Source organism: Phaenicophaeus curvirostris, chromosome 2 (genome assembly GCF_032191515.1).
Source record: "Phaenicophaeus curvirostris isolate KB17595 chromosome 2, BPBGC_Pcur_1.0, whole genome shotgun sequence".
In the NCBI taxonomy this organism is placed as follows: Eukaryota; Metazoa; Chordata; class Aves; order Cuculiformes; family Cuculidae; genus Phaenicophaeus; species Phaenicophaeus curvirostris.
In genome coordinates this window covers 30,453,549-30,475,562 of record NC_091393.1, presented here as the reverse complement: position 1 = coordinate 30,475,562, position 22,014 = coordinate 30,453,549, and the positions used below count along the sequence as shown (strand labels likewise).

General features: G+C 45.6%; 1 long non-coding RNA gene across 2 annotated transcripts in view; it reads left to right on the top strand.

Moving 5' to 3' along the window:
• LOC138717793 (uncharacterized) overlaps nucleotides 1-19,782 on the top strand; it is a 56,014-nt gene extending 36,232 nt beyond the window's left edge. For both annotated transcript variants that reach the window (XR_011336946.1, XR_011336945.1), the window contains exons 2-3: nucleotides 18,804-18,960; nucleotides 19,488-19,782. This is a non-coding gene — a long non-coding RNA (uncharacterized lncRNA). The remainder of the gene's footprint in view (nucleotides 1-18,803; nucleotides 18,961-19,487) is intronic.
• Nucleotides 19,783-22,014: the final 2,232 nt, after the last annotated feature.

Genomic DNA, 22,014 nt, shown 5'->3' with positions numbered 1-22,014 from the left:
CTAAACCATGGTTTCTCCATTAAGTACGTCCCTCTGGCAAAGTTAAATATAAATTACCCCTTTTTTATTTTGTGATCATTCATGGGTGCTAATGTCACTACACAATGAATATGTAAGTCAACACCACAAAATATTAAACGTGTTGTTTCTGAGCCTCTGCAGCAGTCGAAACGAATGGAGCTGTGCTGGGAATGGACGTGGCAGCTGTGGCTGGTCTGTGCTGACAGTCGTGCCCATCAGCAGTGAGACTCGGAGCTCTGGGTCTGCTGGATGGGAACACTGACCTGAATGTGGACATGTACCTCCTCTTCCTAGCTGAGACGCTGGCCTGTTTTGTAACTGCACAAATCGCCTTTCACTCTGTGTTTAAATTACAGCAGGTGCTGGGTTGCCCTGATACCTTCCTAGACCTGACTTGTGTGGACCTGTTCTTCCGCTGAGTGTTTGGTGGAGCTTCTTGGGGTCCTGCTGTCCTTCCTTCTACCCTTTGTGCCTATGATTTTAGGAATCGGTGGTGGGCTCTGCTCTTAGCTCTCAGTCGTGCTTTGCCCAACAGCTTCGGTATTTCCCTCTCCTCGTGTCTCCTGCCAGCCCTTAGCCAGAGGAGCGGAGCCGGTTGCCGAGATGTGTGTCCCCTCTGTGCCGTGTCAGCAGGCGGCTGTTCCACAGGGTTCCTGTGTGCCTGCTTTCTCTCCAGCTGATCACAGCCGGTGGTTGTGCCTCCCTTTCAAAGCCAGCCCTCTTTGTGGCCCTCAGGAAGATCCCTATCCGTGCCTTATGAAGTGGGCTCAAAACCAGACGCGGAGCAGGGAGATATGTTGAAAAATCGTGTTTCCTGAGACCAGTTATACCAGCTGTACCCACCCCGTTGCATCCTTAGCTGTTCCACAAAAATGAAGTTGCCCATCTTGCCCACACTGCTGCCACACTGATGTGAAGGCTGATGCAGGCATTTTCCTTCCTCCCGGAGGAGCCTCTGTATTTGTTCTGTGCAGCTGGATTTGCAGCTGGACTCATTTGCTGGCCCCGTGCAGGGGCTGATGTAGCTGCACAAGCCGTTCTTCTTTGTGCCTCTCAAAACATTTTGGATAACTCTGAAGCTGTTTCCTTCCTCAGGTGGCACTTGAGGGTACACAGGTTCACTTTTACCTCAGTGTCTTTTGCTCACCACAGCTTGATCCATCCAGCTCTCCATGCAGGTTAGAAACACATTGAAGTGCAGGAGGATCTCCTGTAGCTGTTTCCTGGCTTGTTCCAGTTTCTCACCTTGCCATTGACCTGACTTTCAGACCTAGCTGTGTGAATGTTTTCTAGCACGACCGGCATTTTCATACCCGTATCACACAATCCAGCGTGTGTGCAGCCCGGGGTGCTGGACTTGTCTTGCCTCCCCTTCTGCAGCCAGCAGAGTAGCTGGAGTTCAGTTGATTCACTGAACCAGTGAAATCAAGCAGCGCTGAAATAACAACTGACACTTTTTAGAGCTTGGGCTACCATTTTTTCAATAGGTAGGTGAACTCAGTCCCAGGGCAGCATGTTTTAGAACTCTCGAGTAGATATGTGCGTTATAAAGATAAAAATTAACACCACCAGTCTGCATAATGAGTGCCTTGCTGAGGGAATGGGCTGCAAATAACTGTGCCTGGGTACCTGCCACGTGTTTAAGTTGTGGTTTTATTACATGAATATTTGCATGTCTCTCCTGAGTTTTTAGGTGTCTATAAAAAGTGACATCCAATGAAAGTTTTGAAGAATGATGTTTCTTTGCAGGTTGGGTACCTGCTGTCCAGCTCCTTACCAAAAGGAACTGAAGTGGATAGAATCGATGTGAACATGAAAGCTCCCAAACTGGCAGTCGTGGAGGATATCAAATCATTATAATTATTTCCAAGTAATTTAGCATATCTCTAATTATAATAAGGGGTCATCTTGATGCAAAATAACGTCTAATTAGACACAATCCCTTTTCAGATACTCGTAATAGATTCCAGAGAAAAACCTTTTGGCTCCTCTTATTGGGAGATTTTGATTCTTAATTTACAAATTTTTTCGTAATTAATTTTTGGGCAAATCTGTTTAAATTAATTAGCATTTCTTCCTTGGTTTTCTAGTCTTCCTCCCTTTTACTCCTATGTTTCTTCCTCTTATTTGAATATTGCTGCAATTTATTCATGTTTGTTTGCAACCAGTGCATAATTGTTTCAAGTCCTAGGTGGGCAAGGACCGCAGCACAGGAAGGGTTGCCGCTCGGGGAGGAAGGGAAGGTCTGCGGGAAGGTTGTGTTGGTCACCTTCGTTTAGTTACGAACACCTTCTTGCATCAGAACTGGCAAGGGCGGCAGCAGAGTTGAGCAGGATTGTGTGGATAAGGTGGGACGGGGTAGCGGAGAGGTGGAAGGAGCCGCCGCAATCACAGACAGGGACGATGATAAGCACCCAAGTGGGAAAACTGACTGGTCTGCATTTGCTAAAAACCATTATGAGTATTCTCTCACCTTGACTCTTTATAAGAAAGCCCCTGTGAGATCAGCTTTGCACGGAACACCTGGGTAGCATTCACAGACACATCTCTCATGTTTATTAGGCAGCGTCTGTACAGCCACTTGCTTTGTCCAGAGTTCATACCTATCTATTCTTTTACCTCGCACAGCTGTACCGTATGCTCCGTAGCGGGCAGATTTCTGCTATAGGATGCGTTCGCCTTTTCTTCCCTTGGAGCTGTGAATCTCTGGCTGTGAGAGGTCACACTGCCCATGGTTTGAGCTACAGGCTGGGTGCCAGCAGCTCCTGATGCTTTCTTGTCCTGGTTCCTTACCTAACTAGTTCCGCGTTTTCTGCATCTGTTGGGCGCTGCGAGCTTGTCAGGACAGTGGTGTCACAGCGTCATGGAAAAGTGACAAGAAAGCCATGCTGTTCACAGGGTCTGTGATGTGAGACACTGATTTTATTTGGCATGGGAGTGCTCAAAAACCAAGGAACCCTAAGTTAGCACATGATTTTGTCGCCTTTTTTTCCTCATCTGTAAAAGATCCATAACAATGTTTATATACCTAACTCCCTTGGATGTTGCAAAGATTAATTCCTATGTGTAATGCACTTTGAAAATAGAAATTGCTAAGCAGCATTAACTCAATCAGAAATTGTTTTTCTGTTAAACAGGATCTTTATCTTTCTTATAACTTGCCTCTGCTGATCTCAGCTTGTACTTAATGTATTTGGAATTAAATCCAACAGGAGAAGCTTAGATTCAGGGACAGAATGACCATGAGAGAGGAGAAAGGTTTTGTATGGTAGTAGATTGCTGCTTGGAGGTGCAATCTACAATCTCAGTTTGAGGGCCAGATCAAGGTGAAATAGTGCTCTGGCCTAATAGATGCGTTCATCTAATTTTCTGGTCAATTAAAAATCAGCCCAGACAATGCATGAAGACTCGAAGACTAAATAGAATCTACAGAAGGATCTCAGCGAACAAAAAAATACAAAGAAACTGAGTCTGCTATGCTGGAGCAGTCAGGGCAGTCCTAGTAAGAGGCAGTGCCTGTTCTGTGAACTTCTCTGTGCTCAATGAATTGTGGTATTCAAGATTACTTCTACGCTAGTAAATAAAACAGGCCAGGGAACTGTTTGCTGGCCCCAAGGGCAGCTGGAGTGTCATGACTTTTGACCATGAATTCTCTTTCTCTCCCACCCCAAGAAGGTGGCGCATCCAAACCGCGTGTTGGGAATGGTTCCTGACTGTTGCTGGCAATGGTCCAGGCATTGTCTGAGGGCGAGCTGGTTGCTGGGGGACGAGCCGGTGCCAAGGACGGCACTGACAGTCGAGCAGTGGGGCGACGCTGCGCCAGTCCCTGCGCCCCTGCCCTCACCCTCCTTGGTGAGTCTCTGACTCTCGGCTGCGTCCTGCTGTTCCCTCAGCCCTTCCTTGAGTTCTTGGCTTCAATTCTTCTTTTATTTGTTTGCCTCAGAAGAGCATTGCCAGGATCTGGGCTGCCTCCTGGAGCGGGTGAGATCCCCCAGCCCACTGCTGCTTGCGCGGTGAGCGGGGGGACGTGGTCCTTTGGCGTGGTGCGCTTGGCTGGGCGGAGCGTGAGGAGTGAAGATCACGTAGATCATTGCTAGGTTTCTGTGTGTAGTTGCACATACAAGTGTATTCATTTGACAAAACACTGGGAAAATGGGATGATCTGAAATTAGCGGCTGACTCAGATGGCTGGAATTTAATTTGTCAGCAAGTGAAATTATTAGCAATGAATAGAAGACATAAAATGACTTTATCAAATTTCCTGCACAGATCTTGTTTTACAGGAGAAAGAATGTATACCATATAAAAACAACTTAAAATATTATAATCAATATAAAATTATAGTCACTTTTAGCATATGGCAGAAAGAAATGAGAAAGAAACCCAAAGCCCTCTTGCTTTCTAGAAAAGTGAAGATTGTGTAATTCATGGTTCAGCCCTGCCAGTTCCCATGAAGTATGGGGGGAGGCCTGAGTGTACGACCTTCTTGTCCTCTTAGCTAGAAAAGCTTTTCAGTTCTGCAGATTTTTAGGTCACGTGCGTAAATGAGACACGGGCTTAACTGATCTCCTGGACTGGGCTGCCTTTTGCTGCACAACCAAGGGCAGGTTTTGCATTATCCCAAACCAACCTGCAAATAACACCACCTGTTATACGGCAACTTTTGTTTTTCATCAGAAGAAAGATGTTCTCCTTGGAGGAAGAAAAAGGAACTTTTCAGTCTTGCAATAACCTCAGAAAGGTTCTCCTCCAAAAGGAGAAATCGCAAGATGAGGCCAAAACATTTGAAAGGCTTTGACAAGTGTCTTTCAAGCTTTAGGGTACTTTAAATAATTGTGGAATTCATAGACTCCTTCTCTTCTGCCTTTGACAACATAAATTATTCGGTGATCTATATTGATAACAGCAACCGAGACACAGATGATCAGAAATTTAGTGGAAATCTAGCAATTTTTGATTACATGTAATTTTTAATTAAGATAGAAAAATGAATTAAGGGGAGAAATAATAGCTGGAGAAGTTTGTTAAATGCAAACAGAGCTGGAATGAGTATGATGTCTCCTACTGGGACAAGTGAAATGCAAAAGCCCATCTAGCAGCTAGAAACAAGGGTTGGGCTATGGAAAAACAGAAACCAGCATTTCTTGGCCAAGGAAGCAGATGTAATCATGAAATGATTGTAGACTAGAGAAGCACTATTTCTCTGCAAGCATATGCCCTCTAATTCACCTGAGAGATTCTTATCTGTTTTGCCTCCTAAAATGTGCATATATATCTAGATTACTCATGCAGATTATTTTGCTTCCTTTCATGCTTGTTTTGCTATTGTAAGGAGGCTTTTCACTTGTGGTTGCAAGTTGCTGTGGAGACTGCCCCGAAGCAGACCTGCTGGCTGTACCTGGGCTGGAGTTCAGGCGTGGAGGTGGGTGTGATCACCTTATCGGAGACCTCTGTGATGGGGGGCGTTTCGTTTATGTCACTGGGGCTCTCGGGTGACACCCTCGCAGCACTGGCTGGAGCCTTCCTGCTGCATGGTGTGTGGGAGGAAGAGGAGAAGGTGGCATGAACTTGTGAGCTATGCAGTGCCCTAGGTCTAAGGCTTAGGGACCCCTCTCCCTGTCCAGCCCCTTCCTGAGCACGGGAGGTGTTTCCAGTTCCCTTGTACCTGAAATTTTCATGACCTGGTTTGTACTCTGATCTGGACATCAGAAAACCAGCTTGAAACTCAGACTGTGCTCCTTGGAAGGCAATCTTTTGTATCCATCCCGTGGTGCCCCTTTGAAGCTAAGAGTGGCAGAGGAGGGCACCAGGAATCTGGTTGGCCTTAAGTCTCTTTAAAGCAGCTGGTTGGTTTCTTCTTCATCAGATCCTGTAAGATGTTAAAGCTGGTGGCCCAGCAAGTACACAGTAAGTCTCTGTTGGTCACAGAACCAAGGTTAAAGCACACAGAGTGCAATTCTGAGGAGCTCTTTGGCCATGATGATGTAAGTAGAAATCCAGGAGCCTTCCAGAGACCCACCCTGCTTTCCTGGCAGGGTGGACGGGTGAGTGAGGAAGGGAGCTTGAGAGGGAAAAGGCACATAGGTCCCTTTCATCCTGGTCTTCTTTTTTTCCCCCTTTTGGACATACCGTGAGTGGACAGGGCCTTTTTCTCCTCAAGAACACGTGTACTGTTGATGGACCCTCCTTAGGATGAGCAAAGACAGGAATGGTTTCTTCTGTCCAAAGGCAAAGAACAATCTTGTGTAAAGAACAATTTCATTAAATAAAGTGATAGAAAAATAGGCCTTTGATACAAATGGCTCAGACCTTCATCCTGCTGTGGCCACTTCCCTGTGACAGCGCTGTGTGTGATACGGTCTGAGCTTCACACGGTTCCCAACCCTTTCCCTCTATTTTTCATGTTTTTAAAGCCATTTTGAGCGTGCATATGAAGATTCCAGAAGTATTAATATGAATAACATTAAAAGATTTTTCTGGTGCTCCTATTTATACTGTTCTTGGCAGGAGGCTGTGAGTTCAGCCACAGCTGCCCAGGCTTGCCAAAGCCAGCTGAGTAACAGGTTCCCCCTCCTCCTCCTCCTCCCACCACCAAGGAGGGAAAAAAGTCTATTGAGCCCTAGATAAACTTCAAAAATGTTAACAGAAAGAAGTGGAGAAGGTCTAGAAGCCATATGTGGTGGAGAAGGAGAGGAAAAGATCTGGACAGTCACGAAAGGGTAGGGGGGAAGGGGCTTATCATGGGATGGTAGGAAGGGCTGCAGAGGGGATTAAAAACAGACAAGTGAACATTACTGGAGGCTGATGACATTACAAGGGAAATAGCTGCTTGCTACTGGCTGTGTGGGAGGCTGTCAGACTTGGGGAAGTAAAAGCGTAGTGCTTACATCAACAAGATTTTTTTTTTTTAATGGCATCTGGTCCTGTGTTGCATTTGGGCACGATATTTAGTGACCTACCTACATGTGACACATTTGCTGTAGGCACTGTTGGTCGCTGCAGCTGGCAGGGACCTGGAAGCTTGCAGAGGAGATCTTCGGAGCACGAAGGCCCCATGCTGTCCAAGCCCGGAACAGGTCCAAGCTGGGTCCATCAGCTCCAGAGGTGTCCCGCTGGTGATTTAAGCCATGTGAGTTTCAATGTTCCAGCTTGAACTTTGGCTCTTGGGAGACACTGTACTAGAAAGAAAATGTGTCTTTGATTATGAGTGGAAAGGACTGTCTGAACCATCTTCAGCGATCTGAAGTGAAGGATTTAGTTTGGCCTTTTTGTTGCAATGAAAAGTGGGGCACAAGGAGGGAGGGAGGGAGAGAAGGAGGTAGAATCCCTGCCCTCTCCTGCTCCGCTGTAGGAATCTGGGTGCAACCCTGAGTTGCTGTGCTCTGAGCCTGGATTCGGCCACATTCAGCGTTGTCCAGCTCTTGATTTTTTCCCTTCGTAAAGAGCTCTGTGTGGCCATGAGGCATTTCACAAATGAGAGAAGAGACTTCAGTTGTGCCTTCCTGGCTCAGAGGCCACGTGAGAGCGCTGAGTGGAGCCGGGCTAGGATTTAACTGGCATCTAGCAAAGCCCCGTCTGGGAGGGAGCCCAGCTGTGGCTCCTCAGCTCTCTGCCGCATCCCCGGCGTGGGCTGCTCGGTCTTGCACACCGTGCAGATGGCTGCCTGACAACAGGGAGCAGCCTGAGTGAGGTGAGAGGCAAGTAGTGCCCTTCTACAGCCTGCACTGAACCGCGGGAGGCTACACGACTGCTGGGGGTGTCACCCCCATCTCTGGGCAATCCGCGGAAGGCAGCGGGTGAGCCCTCGTCCCTCCGTACCACAGGAGCTACATTCAGTCTCTACTGCTCATTAATGCCTCGTGTTCCTAATCAAAATCTTGGGATTTTCAGGCTGCAAGGAGCAGCCAGTAGAACTTCTGCTGTAACGTTGCATCAGGTTGTGACCCACGTTTGGGGTCTCTCAGGGCCTTTCTCCCCCACTACTGTTCTTTGGTGCTTGAGTGTTGTGTTCTTGATAGTGATGCTCTGCTCTTTTCTTTGGATCCCAGTTGGCATTTGCTTGATGTGGGCAGAATGCAGGAAATTCTCCAAGTTCGTTTGAGAACATCAGATGCCCTTAAAGGTTTGAAAGGGCTTGTTGGTCAGTGGCATTGCAGGAGCGTTTCAGGCGTGCTGCAGGGTTAATGGGTCAGGTAGAAAATGAGCAGATCTTTTTTACTGTTGTGGGTCACAGATCCCCTTCTGTTTCGCTGCGCCTTGAGTTTTACTGCATGAAAAGGGATTGGACTGGATAAAGCAGCAGTCATTCCCGAGGACCCAGCGTGGTGCGATAATCACACGGTATTGCGGGCAGCAGAGAGAATAGGAGCAATTGTGTCCAATACCCGAGTTTATTGGAACATGCCTGCATGTTCATGTGAGCCAGGAGAGAAAGATTGTTTTTCCTTTCTGAAGAGGGAAAATTGGAGGGAAGCTGTGCCAGAACCTTTCCAGGTTTAGAGAAGTGGAGGAAACACCTGCTACGCCATCAGCATTCTTGTTAACAGTAACTGCGTGAGTGACAGAATCTGTCCCTTCCGGAGATGATTCAGACTCAGAAGACTCTTGGTAGTGATGACACGAATGCCTGGTAGCTCCTGAAAGCAGAACTAATGAGCAGTGCCACTCACTTAGCGTATGGTTTGACAACAGATGCACATGTTGGTAATTAAGTATTTGGCTGCATTACATTATTTTATTTTTGGATTTCTCAAACACACACCCATTGCCATCTCTAGACACATTTACATGATTTAGAAGCCTTAAACTTATATAATAACAAAGGTAGAAAAATCCGCATGGGGAAACTAAATCCCACTTTTCTGAAGGGCTCAGCAGCATGTAGACCTTCCTGTGCACCCCAAGCCTAGGCAAAAGAATATATAGGGAGTAATCCCAAGGACTCAACCCAGGCTGAGCAGAGCTGTGTCTGGTTTCTGACTAAACTGGTGCACAAATCTTGTGAAGTGAAGGACCAGAATTTTCTCCTACTGTTTGGTCACTTCCATCACTGCTTGTGACCCAGCAAAGGCTTGAAATAGCTTTGAACTTCATAAATACCTGATTGCAATTATACCGATTATTGCCGTGCTAGAGAGCAGATAAATGCTTCATCTCTGATCTTCTGGAATGTTTTCTTCTATTCCTGCATGCCAGCAGTAAACGTATGTCAACTTGCTGATGCTGACCTCAGCTACAAGCTGCAAAACATGTACATAATGGTGCTTTCTGAAGCATCTCGCTCCCAAATTTTATACCGTTCCTAATGCAGTCCAGATACTTATTAAACCTCCCTTGGAGCCCATGCAGCTTTGCTCTGTGTATCAGATGTGCTGAAGGAACAGTTGCCCTAGGAATGATGAAATTGCTTCTCAGCCCATTCTAGCCAGGTTTCTCTGGGGGGTTGTTAGGGAGAAATTAGGGTGCATCATAAGGGCGTGATGGAGAAGGAGAAACGTAGGATGTCTGGGGAGGTGACCTGGGCTGGGAATAGTGCATGACATTATGGTTTTATCTGGATGTTGTCTTAGAGGATAATATTTTTCTTTTGCATGAAAGTTAGGAGCTGGGACGACTGTATTGCGCTTGGGTTCATTTTGAGATTCTGAAAGCAGCAGAACTAGTGAGAATACCTATTCTCTGTCCTGATATCAGTAATGTTACACAGTAGAGGTTCTAGATCTACTGGAGTATCTTTGAAAAACAACCTGTGAAGTTGCCGAATGCTTTAGATGTCTGGACTCTTGTCTAGAAATTCTCAACCTTGTTTTACAATTCAAAGAAATTCCAATAATTTGTCACCACTGCCTTCCAAGAGTGTAATTGTTCACAGACTTTGCCGTCTTCTCACAAAAAGAAAAAGTAAAATCTCCTTGTTTTGCTCTCTATATCTGTAAGCATGGTTCTAGAACTAAAACTGCAGGATGCTGGTGCAGAGATGCTGTTTTACTGACTGAGAGGTATCTCTGTGTGTCTTCCAAGGTTCCTTTTCACTGGCTGGAAAGTCTGTGTACCCCAGAAAATGACTATAGCCTAGACTGAGCTAGAGGGTATTTGTGCTTGATGAAAGAAGGATTTAAGTCGGCGGTGGTACTGAGAAGAACATTTAGAGTCTTGAAAGAGAAAGACAGAAACGAGCATTCTAAGAAAGATGTGACCAGGCAGCTCCACCTACAAACTGTAACCCTCCCGGGCGATCTCGGGTTTCTGCTGCGTACGAGCACACGGAGCAGATCACATCCCAGCCTGGGCTGCAGGCACGAGAGTATTGGAAATCTGTTGCAGGTGTTTGGTGGTAAACAGTGTTTATAGCTGCCAGGATGGAAACATTTATGCGTGTGAGCAAGTGCAAGTGGAGGGCAGGCCTCAAACTTTCACCCCATTACCTTCACATTTCAGTTTTGCTTTGCCGAGTACCGCATGCCCGGAGATTTCAGCCTGTGAATTGAAGAAAGCGCTGCTGGTTTCACTTGAGTATGTCCCCTGTTAAAATTTGAAATGCTAGAATCACCTGAGAAGTAGTGGGCTAATTTATCTCAGGAACAAAAATATACGATGGAGACTGAATGGAAGAGGATGAGTTCTGACAGGCAAGCCTTTACTTCTTCAAGCATGTATTTTTTGCTTGGGTGGGTGGTGCATTAGTTATATATACAACTCATACTTTTAGCTACAGTAAAATGTGAGAAGACATAATAATAGCTCTTCACGTTAAAGCTTCCTCTTTCTTTTTTTTTTTTTTTTCTTTTTCAGTTCAGTTAGTTTGAGACTTTAGATTATTCTCTTTCTGAGAACTGGGGGAAGTATTTTTAATAGCTCTCAGTGTGAGTGGTGATTGGGCTGCCCTTAGCCTAAGATGAAAATAGTAGTGCATTTACTAGGGAGCTGAGCTAGAAGGTTGAACTACGAGCACAAGGCTCCTGATGACTTGCAGTGGTTCCTAGTCAGTCGGGAAGATAAAGAAAACAAACATATCCTTCCAAAATACAAGACAAATTCACCTTTGATGATTTAGTGTGTGTGAAAGGCTAAATATGCTATAGTGCTATCTTTTTTTCATATATATATATTAAAAAAAAGTAGTATAGCAAAAAGGGTAACGTGCTTACTAATTATTTGCTCTACACTCAGTTGAAGACAATTGCCCAGAATGAAACCGTAGCACAAGCTCAAGTAATGAGTGTGTTGGTCTCCTCAGTCAGAGCTTTATGCAGGCTGGGGTGGGCAGGGAGGGGAAGAGAGGTGTTTGCCACCACCCCAACACACCCACTGCCAGTGCGTTTTGTGGGTGGGGTGGATGTTAAGGAAGGGAAGGTTAACAAGCTTCTTCAAGCGATGTTGTGCAGCAAACCACTAAGGGAACATCCTGCCTCCTTGGGGCAAAATGTTCCCCCTTGCTTTCCCTTTTGGAAAATACAGTTCTTTACTCCACCTGTGCCAATCTAGGGTAGAAAACACAAGAACACAGAATGGCTGGTGCTGCATTTTCTGTCTCTTGATAATGGTCAAACGGATGCCTCAGGAACGGTGTACAGGGCAAATGCAGGAATATTTCCCTGAGTTTCCTTCCTTCCACAGGAGTCTGTGTCTGGTACCCAAACTGATATCTGTCCTGCGAATTTGTATAACTGTGTCTTGAGACCATGTACTATTGACAATACCCTTTGGCAAGGAGCTCCTCCATTTATCTGCCAGTTCTGTTGAGAAGCACCTCTCCTCATTTTGGCTCCGTCTCCTGATTTCTTGTTTGAGTCCCTCATTCTCAGTGAACATTTCTTATTGGCCTTTTCTATGCCACTTTTTGCAAGAATCAGAGAGTTGTTTAGATTGGAAAGACCTCTAAGATCATTGAGTCTGACTATAAACCCAATATTTTCTATTCCAGGAAATGAAACATCTGAACCCCCATCACATGTGCACCTTTGCCTGTTCGGTGGAGGCTGTGATGTTGGGCTGCAGAGGATCTTTCCAGCAGTGATTTCTTCAGTATAGGCTTAATGTGGCTCCTTCCTTGACTTGCCCTAAAGGCACTTGTCTCCCCCAACTCCAAGGGGAATGGGCAGGTTGGCTCAGGTGTGATTGATCTCAGGAGGCCTTGTTTGCTTAATACACTTAAAAGAGGTGCAGGGATGAGGAGCACAGAGTGAGAACCATGCATCCTGCTCACTTCAGAAGACTCAATAGGCCTGTAAAATCATCGTATAAATGAAAATACACCTTTTCTAAATTCTGAGAAGGTGCAAGCACATCAAAAACCTAGAACACTTCAACCCCAACGCAGCATAACCTGAAATATCTTGAAGTTGAGTGAGGTAGAACTGATTAGAGTTCAGGACCGGGGTCTGAGAAGCTTCCTTCATAACTGGAGTCCTACTTCCCGAGCTGTCCCTGGAGGGCCTGGCACGGGAGGGCACAAGCGGGCGTTTGGGCATTTCCACAGGGCACAGCCTGACAGCATTTGAAAATGAGAATGCCCAACATTCCTTTTTTTTTTTCTCTTTAAACTGGGCAGATGCTTTAAAAAGCAGACATTTCTTCTTTAATTTGTAGCTGTTGTAGCTGTTAATTCATTTATAAACTACACGTGCTTTATAAGTGATTATGCTAATATATTTAAGACTATTTAAATCCTTGCACTGATTAGCCTAACCATTCATTTTAGCTACATCGTACAAATAAGATGTTATCTAACAGAACTCTGTAATCACAAATATGATACTTTATTGAATGCAACTATTGGCTTTACTGAATTCAGCCTCTTACACTTGAACTTTTAACATTCTATTTTGCTTTGTCTTCATGTATGCTTTATGGTGGAAGGCATTTAATGGCAAAAATAACCAGTTCAATTTATATTCCATCCGGTCTCCAGGTGAAAGAATTTGTGGGGTCACACTCAGCTCATGCATGCAGAGGAGCAGGCCGCCTGCAACCCTGCAGAGGCAGGTGGGATGCTCTGGCCGTCTGCTGCCAGTTAGCGCGAGGTAGCCCCGCTCCCAGCTCTGCTCTGAGGTCTGCCAGGTGCTGCGGGGCTGCAGGCAAATCACTGGGCCCAGCGGGGCTGGTTTTCCCCATCTGCACGGGGCCGTGATGCTTAGCTGCCTTCGACGTGTACGGATGGGAAGCGCTATCTGAGTCACAGGCGTCGTTATTAAAGGTGTCTGGAGCGATGATTTCTTTGGGCTTCGCGTTGAAGGTGGCTGAGGCCATTCTGGGCAGGTTCCTCTGTGGTGTCGGCATTGTCATCTAGTGTCATTTCTTGATGAAATGATCCAGGGAGTATAAAGAGAAATGAGGGCTTATGCTCCCTCTGTTCTGCTCTGAAAGCAGCAGGGGTGTTTTGAGTGATCTGCCTGATATAAAAAAACTTGTTGCCACCTTGCAGAAGGTCTTCTGCTAGCAGAGTCCCTGGATGTGACTGTGCTGGAGGGTCATTGGTCCCTGGCAGAGGCTGCCCAGGTTGAGGTTGAGTCCAACCCAGAGGTTGAGTCCCCTTCCCTGGAGGTGTTTAAGGGATGGGTGGATGAAGTACTGAGGGACATGGGTTAGTGTTTGATGGGAATAGTTGGACTCGTTGATCTGGTGGGTGCTTCCCAACCTGGTGATCCTGTGATTCTATGATTCTAGATTTGGAAAAGCAGTAAACCTGTTCTGCTGTCTCTGAGGCAAAATGACAGAGCTCTGTGACATTTGTGTTGGTATGTATTTTAATCTGCCTTAACACAAATTTAAATTAAGAAGGGTTTTGGTTGCGTGTTGCTAGATGACCTTGGAAAGCCGTGAGGTCCGGAGGGCTGTTCTTTTGGGAAGCATCTGCAGGGCAGAGCTGCCTAGATCTCATCTCTCCTGCCACCATCCCAGCCACATCAGGTACGGGGCAGGGCCTCGCGTCCCCCCAGCCCGGGAAGAAGCTGAGGGGGATCAGTGGTAAGGAGGACAGGGCTCCATTTGTTTGGACTGGTTCTTTCTCTGCTGAGCGCTCTCAGGAGACATTAGAAACAGTTAACCGAGCCCTGGGCTTTGTGTGGAATAACTGGGAAGGTCACAGTGAAACACAACATACTTATCTCAACTCATCTGAAAATTACCCTCATCGACAGCATTGTTTATGCCTGGTAGGCAGCCTGAGCACCACTTGTGGTTGTCATTCCCTGAGGTGCAGGGTGGTGATCTGTACGGAGGGAGGGACGTGGCGCTGTGACCGGTGGGGTTGTTGTGGCAGCTGCTCCCCAAGAAGCTGAGCGAGGGCTGCCTGCCCCACGCTGTTAGGATCCTGTGCCAGCTCACCTTGGCATCCCCGGTCCTCCCCTCCCTGCAGCAATCTCACAGTTATGTTATGGTGGGGTTTTTCTGAGGTCTGGTGCTGGTGGCGCTGGATGGAGCAGCAGCACCGAGGTGTTTGCTGCCCCAGGATCGCCCCTCTCTGAGGTGTGGGTGCTCAGCTGGCTTGTGTGGTGGCCCTTGCGTCCCTTTGCGATCAGAGTAGCAGTCAGAGAGTCACACGGGGATCATCCTGTTCTCCAGGGGAAAGCTGTGCCTTGGGGAGATTGGTGGAAGACACAAAAGAGAAGGAAATAGGGGAAGGCAGCGGCTGCCTGATGGTGGAGAATGGGATGGGAGAAGCACAACAATACACACACACACAAACAAAGAGGCAGAAATGAACCAAGCCGAGAAGTGAGGGTTTTGAAGGGGTGATAGACAATGTAATTTTGATATTTACATCCTTTTCTGTGCCTGAGAGACAGTAATTTGTTTCTGGGAAGGCTCTTTGTACCCTGTGCCCTGCCTGGGTACACTTGTGGGAAATAGATCGTGTCTTGGCCTAAAAATTCAGACCAGCATTGACTGTTTTAAGAATTCTGATAAGCAAAGGAGAGCAAATTCATCCAGGATCCATCACTGGCATAAAACTATGAATTCTGCATGGTAGTGTCAGATAGTACAAGTGGAAAAGTAGAATTCCGAGGTAGACGTCTGTATTCCTAACTCTATAAAACTACTTTCAGACATCTGCTGTGGAAGAAACACATGGAAGTAGCTGCGCTACTTTGCTAAAGTGTGATATTTAGAGACTAGTGTGCCCAAAGGGGCAGCTGCTTATACACATGCGGCCCCGTCAAGCAGAACCCGCCCGCTGGGAATAGTGACACCTGTGTACGCGGATGCTGACTTTTGCATACACAGAAGCTGCTTTTAGGGTGCATGAGTGCAAGCTCTCCTCCCCGAACATCTGCAAGGTGCGGCTGCATGCAGAGACACAGAGGGAAGTTGAGAGGAGGCAACAGTATGTGCCCTTCATGGTAAAAAGTCATGAGTCACACCTCAAAATACTCTTAAGATTCCATCTTTTTAGGCTTTTCTCTGCAACCAGGCAGGCCAGAGTTTTAAGGACAGCAGGTAATAACTTCTGGGAAAGAGGACTGTGAGCCTAGCAAAGTGCTGAAACAAACAACCATGAAACTTCACCCCCAAATGTCTCAATACAGCTGTAACCAGACTGCCCACAGCACAGATTTGGTACCACGCTCTATATTGCCATTAAAGCCTAAACCAGGAGACCCTCCTGCTGTCCTTGTGAGAACAGAGAGCAAAGCAAAAAGCTGCATAGCTTGTGGTGACACAACTCCCACAAGAGTGGCAGCACCAGCACAGGGATGTTACACGTCGGCACGGCTCCCTTCATACACGTGTGCAAAGCACAGCCTTAAAATATGTGTGTGCGGGTTCTGCTTTGAGATAAGGCATGTCAAGGTCAGGCAAGGTGTATAAGGGTTAAACAGCCACCTCACTGCAAAATGTTTTAGTATTTATACACTAAACAGTCATAAGACTCTCTTTTTTCTTAAGTAGAGAGAGATGTACAGAAGGAACGTTGGATTGTTACAGGGCCGCATGGACACAAGCTCTGTGAGATCCAGTGTCTGGGGGAGGGTAATGCTGGCTGTGGAGAACCATATGGCCTCAAGCTGAGGTTTAGGCTGAACATTAGGAAAAAATTTTTCACAGAAAGGGTCATTGGGCACTGGCAGAGGCTGCCCAGGGAGGGGGTTGAGTCCCCTTCCCTGGAGGGGTTTAAGGGACGGGTGGACGAGGTGCCGAGGGACGTGGGTTAGTGATTGATGGGGATGGTTGGACTCGATGATCTGGTGGGTCTCTTCCAACCTGGTGATTCTATGATTCTATGATCTTAGGAGAGATTATAGAATGAACTGAAACTAACTAAACCATGAGCACAAAACTGTGCTGCTTTTCCTTCCATGCCTCTAATTATAGGTGTTAAAAATCTTACCTACTTTCTTTAATAAAAAAATAATACCAAGATTTGCACTTGTAAGAATTTCTCTGAAAAATTGTCATGGTCCTGAGATCCACACAGTACTGCAGGGAAACCTATGACTGAAAAGCAAGTACAGACATCTAAAAAAGAAAGATGAGTAAGAAGAGGACCTAGCCTATGAATTCATTGGAATCAATGGGAATTGTGCCATTTGCCTTTGGTGGCAGCAGAATCAAAGCAGAAACAGTGGCTGTAGTTTATTTTAGATTGCTGCCTGTCTGAGTTTAGATTTCAGATATCTCTACAAGGTTCCTTTTCTTTTGGCAATCTACAATTTATGGCAGCAATATATATTCTAAGTGTTTTCCTCTAACATAGCATCAGCTGAGCCGGTAAGGTCTGTGGGTGGGACAAGCCCTGTTCTTTTTTTCCCAGGAGAGAGCTTGGCTAGGTGTCAGTCTAAAGGAGATGGATATTGCAGCAGAGGAGGATGTGCCTCAGGACAAGGCCACCAAAGCTGTGAGTGCAAAAGGGAGAGGTTCAAGCAAGCTGTGATACTCAGCGCTTCCCAAGTAGAGATATGGGGAGCAGAAACCAGATAAATGGGCTGGAGGCAGAGCAGACGGCAGGGTGGAAGTCTCAGCAGGTCATTGGCTCAGGACTGAGCTCTCGGGGTGAGGAACCGGTGGGGAAGATGGGATGGAAGAGCCTGATGTTGCCAAGTCAGTCCTTAATCTCTTGGGAGGCGCTGTATTATGGTGAAACAGAGCACAGGGGGAAGTGTCCTCGTGTAGGAAAGGAAGAAAAAGGGGCCTGGAGACCAAGAAGCTTGGAGAAGGCAACAGGGGAGTGGTATCCATCTCGTATTGACCTAACAGTACCTGTAACATTAACTCTTATATTAGAGTAGCCATACTCTTGCTTGCTGGTAAACATATGTGATTATCTTAGAATGATGAATGAAAAATAGTCTTTGAGAACAAAGTAGTTGCTGAGAAATCAGCATCTTCTGCTGCCCCTGCCTGTGCTTTCTTACTGGTTAGTGGGGAGACACAGGCAGATCTCTCCGGGAGGTTTAGATAATCAGACAGACAGGGGGAAACTAGGGTTGAGCACCTGAGACAACAGGTGATGTGAAGAAGAACTTTGGTGTCGGAGGGAGAAGAACAGTTTTAGACAAAAAAAATCCAAGGAGATAATTGTGAATGGTGGGTAGAGGGAAATGTCTGTGGGGCCAGAGCACAAAAGTAGCATCCTTGTGAAGGGATATTTGGAAACGATGAACACATGTTGAGTTTTGTAACAGCCTAGTCAAGGATCACTAAAGAAAATTACTAAAAAAAAAAGAAGTGAGGTGCATCTTAGAGAAAAAGTTGTGGTTTGCGGACCTTCAGAGTTTCTTAGAGTGCTCCTGCTGTGGGTCGTTCTGCCCAACAGAGTCACTGAGGCAGAGCATCATGGCTCTGTTTTCTTACTCTCCTTTTTATCTGGTCAGAGGAGAGAGGTACTGGACATGAAATAGGCACTCAGCTCTGCTCCAGTCCTCTCAGTGACTGGGATCGAGCCGTTGATCATGCCTTTGTATTTCAAAAGAATAATGAAAATTCTTGCACTCTCCCCCTTACACACACCCTCCCACAGATGTGCGGTACTGAAGGTGCCCAGAGCAGATGCTATCTGACATTATAATAGAAAACAACAAGAAGACAATTCTTTCGGCTGGAGCAACCGGAGCTGAAGAAGTATAATGATATAACCTCCTATCAGCAAGGACAAACAATGACTGAGATGTTTCTCTCCCCATGAATTGTACAATACAGGCTCTGTTACCCTTGGGTCTGATCTGGAATTTCTTGAATATCCTTATGTGCAAATAATGTTGAGAGGAGTTTGGGGCATGTGGGGAATGTGGCTAAGGCTCAGCGTGCAAAAGGTGTTAGCAAATTATTGCATGAAGTGCAAAGACCACCTGGACTTGTGTCTACAAAGGTTCCAGTGGCAGTAACCAAAAGAGGCTTTGTTGAGCTGCTCTGAGTAGGAAGGACATTTTTGCTTTGCTAAAAGAAGCTAGAATTTGTGGAGCTAAATGTTAATGAGACCATTCAAAACTAAAATAAGAGTAGCCCATCTGTCAATTAATTTGAATAATATCATACTGAAATTTAAAAAAAACACAAAACAAAACCTCGAACAAACGAAAGCAAAACACATATTGATTTTTAATTTGTTAACATTATTTGAGCATTATGTGCTTTCTGTTCTCTCTGAGCCACAAATAAATAGATGGGATCCATCTCCCAGATATCTGCACTAGATGCTCCTTCCCATTTCATTGTGAAACATAGTGTTGAAAATGCTTTGGGCGCCTGTGTGCATTCACAGGCTCTTACTGAAACCTCGAAAATGAGAACAATTATTTACATTATCTGTTGTTCAGCTTAAAAATTCACCTTCTCTTTAACAGGTTTTCTCTGCGTGGTTTCATGAAGCAGGTTTGGAGGAAGGTTATGCAGGAGAGCAAAGTGTCCCTGAGTGAAGGCGATCTCCGTGAAGTGATATTTACCTGTTCACTGTGAATCCAGGGCCTGACAATCGCTTACGATAATTGTGTCAGCCCAGAGGTAAACACAAAGAAGTTTAGTAATGTGGGTGGCATGATTGGCATGAAATAGAAGTAGTATTTAGTATTTACAAGGTATTACTATTCTGATGAAACAATTTTAATGGAATGGTTCGAACAGGCAACATCCTATTTAAAGGTAGAAAACTGAGAATTATTGGAGCTTACTGGCACACACAGGGTCACAGCACAAGTTTGAGGGATAAGCAGCTGAATTAGGAGACTGAACTTCCATTAGAATGCTTTACATTAGGTGGCAATCCACAGCAGAAAGAATGAATGGAAATAAAAGAAGACAGATGGAGAATGAAAGGAAACATGCTTAAGAGTTTGGCATAAATGCATACAGTGGGCAAGAATGAAACCAGTAATTGAAACCTTTGCTCACTTTTAAAGAGAATTAAATTTATTTGCTTGTAGTGCTTTTGAAATACAGGCTACTGAAAGGGATGTTGGGGCCTGGGAGAGAAAGTGAAAGCATTTACTTAGGATGTTGCTAAAAGCTATATTTTTTGCCTCCATTTTCAGGAAGGAATAAGAGGACAGATGGCAGAAATTTCCCAAGGGAGAAAAGAGAATTAGTAGAGAAGATCAGGATCAGACCCGCACAGGTGATCATGAAATCAAAATGCCTGAAAACTCAATTTCTCAAGATCGATATAACCCATGTCTAGGTAACCAGCTTCTCTGAATTCTGAGGCAAATGAGACAACATGAAAAAACTGGGAGGTACTGGAAGACTGGTAAAACTGCAATGTCAGTGATGATCTAAAGAGAATCAGGGTATGTGAGAGTGGATCGGCTGAGTGGTTTCTATTTTAGGTGTGTTACTGCACCGTACCCATCGCTACAGTATCAGAGCACCTTTGGTAGCATCAGACGTGGTCTCAGCTCTCTCAGCCTTTCCTCCTGGGAGAACAATGGTGCGTTGGAGGGCCTTGTTTCAGTAACATCTTTTGTTTTGCTATTATTAGTGTGTGTGTTACAGAGTATTTGTTATAACAGAATGGGCAGGGAAGTGTGTCTCATTCCTGAAGTGGAAGTTTGCAGGTTAGGGAGGAGGCTGCATTTCACAGTATTGGTTGCTCCTGGAAGAGATCTGGTTGGACTGGAAATTGCTGGAGATTTAGAAAAATACGGACACGAGTTCCTGCTCCCTCGCTGTAGCTGTTGACCTTATCTCCAGCTGATTGGTGCCTGCTTTCTGTCTGCTTTAGAGATAAAGACCCTTTTCAGACATGACCATCAGACTCCAGCTGTAGAGAGGAATGCAGTTTTGTTCCAGCCCCAGTCTAACAACCACATTTTGTAAGATGTCTTGTTCCTAATGCCGTGGGAGCTAAATGCCTAAACATCTTTAAAATCTGTGTTGACTTTATTCCAGTTTAGTCCATCTAGCAATCACACAAGTGTACCCAGTGTCCCTGTGCTTTTGCATCATTTAGGTAAATACCGTAGCATGAAAAGAAACAATAGCCATGGGGATGATGCTGCAAAAGCTGAAGAGGAATATAGTGAGACAGCTCAGATACTGTGTTCTGATTATTCATAGTCAGCATGGTATTGTGAAAAATACTATTTCTATCAAATAGAATCTGTTTGGTTTTGACTTCTCTGAGGAAAAGCAAAGAAATTCAGTGTATTGACATTGTGATTAGAATTTAACTTATTGACCTTGTGGAACAACTGCATATTATAAATGTAACATGGGATAATTGAGCTTATTCAGTCTGAGGGGCACTTTCCTAGTTTTAGAGGGCCTCTTTCAGACCAGCACCCAGAGGGTTACGATCAGAACCAATTCTTTCTCTGACTTCTTAGTGGAATGTTACAGAGACTTGCAAAGGGAGATGTGAGCTCTAGGAGATGCTCAAGAAGTTCTTCTTTTCCCATGTTGTTGGCAATGACTGTTGCTCTTACGTCAGATCCTTGTGTCTGGTCACAGCTGAAGCAATGAGGGGCTTGACATTCATCTTACTGGATCCTGGCTGGAATGCTCTGGAATAATTAATGTCCAACGTAAGAACATTTTTGGAACAACTAATAAAAAGCCAGAGAATATTTTGAGCTGGAACTAACAATTTACTAGAGCTGACCACCGAAGTGTGTCAGAGACACATAGACACTCCTGGGTTTCATACAGCCTCACTTCTGTCTCTCAGAATTTGTAATTTTCTTTAACAAAGAGCAATTTTTTCTGACATTAAGAAGCCACTTGGAATGTCAGTTGTCCCTTACTCTTATGTTATTACTAACGCTGGCTTGTAAATACTGAGGGTGTACTATACAGCGTATTGCCCTCACCTAAAAGGTGCAAGTACTGATGCGAAAAGTCACTTGCCCTGCAAGTACACCTGGTGTTGCCCACAATAAGTGTCTCTTTGAGGGAAAGAATAGATGGAGGAGCGGTCATGTGTGGTTGATATTGACTGGAGCTATGTTTGTGCCCAGTAAAGATATTATTCAGTACTAATTTTCTTGTAAAAATATTACTATTATACAGTACCAGCATATCTCTGTGTGTCAGTCAACTCTCATGCAAGCACCAGCTGGTGAAGCTCATTCTGCCCTGTCACATACGTGAGTTGTGCTGCTTACCTGTGTTGCAAATCATCCTCTGATATTTTACATGAGTGTCAGCTGTCCCTGCGATCACGCTGCTCGCACTTATAACTTGCTCTGTCTGTGTTTATTAAGACACCTCAGCAGGCGATGCTTTTGGATGAAGCTTTGCCTAGAGGCACTCCTGTGCTTGAGGTTAGGTGGGGACGTCGGGCCCAGCTGTGAGCCGTACGTGATGCATGATGTTCACAAGCCTAGGAAAAGCGCTTGCAAGTTTTACCGTGCACTTCAGAAGCTCAGCTCCTTCCTGCCTCTGCGTTCCTTGCAGGGCTTAGTGGTTTAGTGCTGCTGTTGGTACGGGCCTTCCCCGTCCCCTTCCCGGCAGCGCTGAGGAGAGGTTGTGCTTACACAGTGTTTGAGTCCAGCCCAGAGGTATAACTCGCCTGAGTAGGATGCAGGTGGTGGGAGTGGGAGTGTGCATTCGCTCGCAGTC